This window comes from Corvus brachyrhynchos, unplaced genomic scaffold (assembly GCF_000691975.1).
Source record: "Corvus brachyrhynchos isolate BGI_N302 unplaced genomic scaffold, ASM69197v1 scaffold164, whole genome shotgun sequence".
Taxonomy (NCBI): domain Eukaryota; kingdom Metazoa; phylum Chordata; class Aves; order Passeriformes; family Corvidae; genus Corvus; species Corvus brachyrhynchos.
In genome coordinates this window covers 1,507,883-1,513,139 of record NW_008237426.1, presented here as the reverse complement: position 1 = coordinate 1,513,139, position 5,257 = coordinate 1,507,883, and the positions used below count along the sequence as shown (strand labels likewise).

Genomic DNA, 5,257 nt, shown 5'->3' with positions numbered 1-5,257 from the left:
ATGGGCTTTAAGGTCCTTCCAACCCAAACCATTGCATGGTTCTGTGTGTGAGCTGATACACGCTGGGACAGGAGTACATGGCCATGGGTGCACCACAAGTAAATTTAGGCTGAAAAGTCAGAGAAGAACTTTGTCAGCATCAAGCCAGGTATGTTCTGGAAGAGTTTCCCTCTAAGGAAGCTGGAGACAGATGACATAACCTTTCGTACTAACTACAAACGCCCTTTTAACATTAAAAAGTGGGCAGCTAATGATGTTTTGGGGCAGATTCCTACTCCACATCTTCCTTTCTCAAAGCCATGTCACATCTTCATTTCCTCTGTTGCTTTCTAGCTTTAATTCCTACCAAGCATTTCCATCAATTAGTCTGAAAAAGAGTCTAAAACAAATTTGTAAACCAAGCTGAGGTCAGATCAGAGGGTTCTACCTGTCCATTCTAAACCTGAGAAACTGTGGCTTCCTAGTGAGGACTTTTGACAGGATTTTTGTCTGAACCACGTTACCACAATGGAGATAATTTGTTCCTTGATTGCAGCAGGCCACTTCAGGAAGTTTGCAGCTGAAGTGTGCAAGCAAATGCACCTTCTTCCCCACCAGTAGGAAGGGAGGCTGTGCTCCCCTGCCTGCCACCTTCGATTTCTGCAGCTCCCCAGGCCGTGCCTGTGTCTTAACTAGGTCAGTCAATATGGAAAGTGGAACCTTAGCTGGTTATCGCCGTCGAGAGAAGCTCTGGCTTGGGTTTCAGCACAAGCTGCTGATCCAACCTGTGGGGAAAGTGACTTCAGTGGAAAAAGCTACTTTTGTGAAGGAACAAAGCAGAAGGGAATTTGAAAGGACTTTAGAGTAGGTGAGAAACTCTGCTTGGTACCTGCCCGCCTTTGTGCCCCTGTCCTTACTGTGCATGTGCTCTAAAATACAGAGCAGAGGAACAAGCTCCTTGGAGTGTAAAATGCCAGGAGTTCTGCCTTAGTGGATCAGTGTCACTCCTGTGCCAGTGGCATGGCTTTGACAGGGCTGCTGGATGCAAACATGCAGTCATAACCCCCAGGCCCAGGCAACACCTCCTTGTAAGAGCCGGGTGTGCAGCATCCTTTTCCAGGAGGTTTTGCAGGACCACGTGACTCTCAGGCAGAACAATCTCCCACAGACCCTGCACAGCGTGTGGATTGGGAAATACACTCTGGATCCATTGTTTCTGTTTGGGATCTTCCTGCACTGTGTGCTCCACTGCTTTGTCCTCTCTCCCATGATGAGAAGGAAGGCGGATCACAGATGCTCTGTGCTTTTTTTACAGCAGTTACGTGTACAGCTGAAACCAGAGTCCTGAGCCTCCCCTGAAGGTACCATCTGATACAGCCCAGGCAGAGCCCAGGACACAGTGTTCTGCAGGGCTTCCAGCCCTTCTTTCTCAAAACTTCCCAACAGCTTTCCTGGCAAGGAGTCTCTTCCTGGCGTCTCTACCTCACCTTGCTATTCTGCGTGTCACAATGAACCTGAGCTAAAGGTCACTGCTACTGAAAGAGGGGAGCTGCATTTCCCCAGCCAGCTCTACACTCTGCTGCTTTACTGCCTCTGACTCTCAGCAGGGCCTTTAAAAACAGAGAGAGTCTTCTCATCTGTCAGGCAACTAAGGAAGCACAACAAAAAACTCGTACTTTTTCTGCGTTAGGAAATAGAAATGTTTGTGCAAGTCCCATGAATGCAAGGAAAAGGGAACGGTGAGCAGAACTAGAGGGTGAAGACCACTTCCAGCATCTGCCAGCTGCTAGAGCAGTGTGAAACCACAGTAGTTTCATCCTAACTGGAACCAAAACTGTTTTTTTGTTTTCTAAAACATTAGGAAAAACCGAAAAGCTGAAAACACTGAACAATTTTCGTGGTTCAGAGAGATGTCTCTCCTAACGATGCAAAAATACCTACAGGATAATTATCTCAGACCACAAGGCACACTGAATGTAATGTCCTTCATTCTAGGTATATTTTGGCAGAGTACAACCCTTAATTGTGAATATTCTTCTCTTTGGATGGCGTCTAGGCTAGAAAAAATAAAGAATTAGCTTGTCCCAGTGGAGCACAGGGCGGGGTACTGCTGTCAGAACTTCGCCTGTAACTCTGGATGCAAGCTGTTCTCTCCTTCCCCATATTCACCCTGGAGAACCTTCTCCTGCTCTCTAGTGGCAGACGCACAGAAAGGCCCAAAACGTTCCAAAACGTTCCAAAACGTTCTGCTCCTTCCCGACCAGCTCACCCATTCACACCTCATTGTTGCTGCACAGCCCCGGAAATGGTCCCCAGTTCCAAGCTGGAATAGTTCAGTCGAGTATAAATCTGTATGCAGAGTGCTCCTATGAGTGTCAGAGCAATCGTTGTGCTGCGTTCTTGAAACTTCCTGGAAGAAGAGTGCAGTCCTTTTCCATCTCCCTGCCTTTTACGCCGAGGTGGGTGACTCGTTTAATTGCAGTAAAAGCAGTAATAGCAGAGAGGCTCCTTGGCTGCCTGGCAGCTGGGACACAGCCCTTAAACTCACACCTGCAAACACACCTATAAATAGAGTTGAGTCCAGACTAAATGAGAGGTGATCCTGGATTTTAAACATGCAAACATTTCAGAGCAGTGGCGTGTCCTGGATAATAAACTAAATAAAAAGTTCCCTTTAAGGCTTGCTTTAACATGAGCAACTCAGAACAGATGAGTCAGTGCTGAAAAATTGCAGATTATTCTCTTCTTCATCCCATCCAGTGGAAAATAAGGAATATAAACTTTTACCTAGTCATCTGCTGACGTGTGAGTAACATGGTTTGATACCTGGACAGGCAATCCTCAGCTTAACTGCCTCAGTTGCTGAAGGATCCATTTTAATCAGAGTTGCACAGCACCCTCTTCTGCTGAGAGGAGCCAAGCCGTGGAACTCCCTGGGCTGTCTCTTCTCCTGTCTCTGATGGGCATTTATATACTGAAGAGCAAGGTAAGTATAAAAACTCAATTACAGCAACTAGGGCAGAATCAATAAAGGAATGAGAGGCTGGCAGCTGCTTGGATGGGGCTTTATTTCTGCAGCAGAATCCTGACACACGACATTACAAGAACATGGAGTGCTTAGATGAGTTATGAAGATTGATATTTATGATTATGACTTGCAATTGTGCTATTTAAAAAAACCACCTATTTGGTAATGAAAACCTGCTGGCAAGATCTGCTCAAAGAGGTGAAATTGCAGGAAGAGTAAAATCAGATCAGTAAATCAAATGCTCTAAATCATCAGTGAGACACACTACAATTAGGGTTGGATTCAAGCAGGCAGACTTATTGAATTGCGAGCATAAATCCATGTCATGCGTGTGCTGCCATTCCTTCTGGGAAGCACAGGCTCACCTCCAGCATTTCCTGACTGACCTCTGCCAAGGGCAGGAGGATAAGGACTGTCTCCCAACATAATGATTCCCACGGACTGCAGTGAGTGTCAGTTCTCCTGAGGCTCCCCGGGCTGGGAGGATCCCCATTTCCTTCCCTCAGGCTCAAGGGGCACACAGGTGGATGGGGGGCAGAGAGACCTGCTGGAGGCTCAGGGCTCTGCCTGGGAGGTTGTTCATTGCTGTTGGTCTGAAATGCAGAACAACCTTGGAACAGCAGGGCCTTTTCCTTTTCTCACTACAAACCTTGTCTCTTGTTAATCCCACTTGCTTTGTTTGCCTTAGGAAAACTTCCAGTTCCTAATGATCTACTGGCCAGTGTGTGGAATCTGCAGCACAGGAGTGGAAGGTGCAGGAGGTCCTCTGAACAATGCAGTGCCAGCTCTTGTGTGCTGCACTGTTAGCCCTTTCCTTATCCACACAGAAAAGCACGTGAGGCTGCTGAGCCATAAAACTCTGGCCTGGGCTCTCCTTTCTGGACAGACACCTACTGAGGACATGGCTGTCAGCTGGAGGTTGGAGTGGCTCGTTCCAGTTGCAGAGGTTGTGGCAGCTGGCTCATCAGCTTTAGTGCAAACAGGCCTGCCTTGGAATGCATTTAGGGAAATGCTTAACAAAAGCTGCTTTCAGCTCGGTGGCAACAGCTGGATTCTGGTGTTAAGAGGCAGCACTGCACAAGCACAAGTGGAGAGGAATAGCTTGTTCCAGTGGGCTGATTATGGCATGAGGAATTGGGAAATCCTGCATTTCAGTTGCTACCACTGCTTTGCTGAGAGGCCTTGGTGAAATCTTTTACATTCTCTCTAGGAGCATCTTCCTTATTTCATCTCCTGTAGCAATAAAACTTGCTTCAGTGAACAGTCACAAAGGCTGGCAGCTTGACACGCTACAAATGAGCCTTGCTTAGAAAGTTTAAGCAGGGCATATGATTTCCCTGGTTTAACTTTTAGTAGAGAGGAAAATTGTCCCAGCAGTGCACATGGGAGTGATAATATCTGTGAATTTCCTGTTCTCACTGGGGGAAAACACAGATCTAAGAGCACTTCTGTCTGTTTTCTCCTATTTCAGATCCTCTCTGCTTGGTCCCTTTATAAAGAAGAATTAGAATAAAGAGTGGATTTATGAGGAAAGAACCCCTCAAGCTAACTGGGATTTTTGCTACAGAATGGTGAGGAACGATTTGAAAGTGACAGCAAGGCTGTTGCAGGATTTTAATCCTGAGTCCTACACTGATTTTGCTGTGGTAATCTGGCCAAGGTAACCATTCTTCCTCATTTTCCCTCCACAGATACCAGTCAGAAGGTGCTGAAGGGAGTTTGTGAACCTACTCTAAGCAGCACCTTTGGTGCAGAGCAGTTATTTCAGTGGCTCCTTGATTTTCTTTGTATGTATCCTGCAAAACTGCTGGAGGGAACTCAGTAAATGAACGGTTACTTGTCACCCAGCCTTGGGAATGGCTCCATCAGTTCTCCAAAGTGCCAGTTTATTACTCATTTTACTGAGCTACGAGGCATTAATAAAACATGAAGGCTGAAGCTGACTTCATTGCACTTGGAAATCCATGCAATATAATCACCCAGGCTGGGAAATCTCATTATTTTGCTTTCAGTTTCTCCAGGAAAACAGACATTTTGCACCAACAGAATTTACTATTTGTGGGTTTCAGTTTGGATTCACCATCGGGCCACACTGCCATGCTCCCAGCAAGATCCTTGCAAAGAGCAAAGAGACAATCCCCAGTAATTCTTTGGGAGTCTTCTTCCTTTGAAGCAGATCCAAAGAGTGGTCAAATAGCTCAGTGTAACCAAACCCAGAATCCTGAATTCTGAGCACCACAAACCTCCTCC

General features: G+C 46.4%; 1 long non-coding RNA gene across 1 annotated transcript; it reads left to right on the top strand.

Annotated features, from left to right (window-relative positions):
• Nucleotides 1-4,053: 4,053 nt before the first annotated feature.
• LOC108445932 lies at nt 4,054-4,950 on the top strand. The gene is made up of 2 exons (XR_001860985.1): nt 4,054-4,578; nt 4,699-4,950. It is a non-coding gene; the product is annotated as an uncharacterized LOC108445932 (long non-coding RNA).
• The last annotated feature ends 307 nt before the right edge of the window (nt 4,951-5,257 follow it).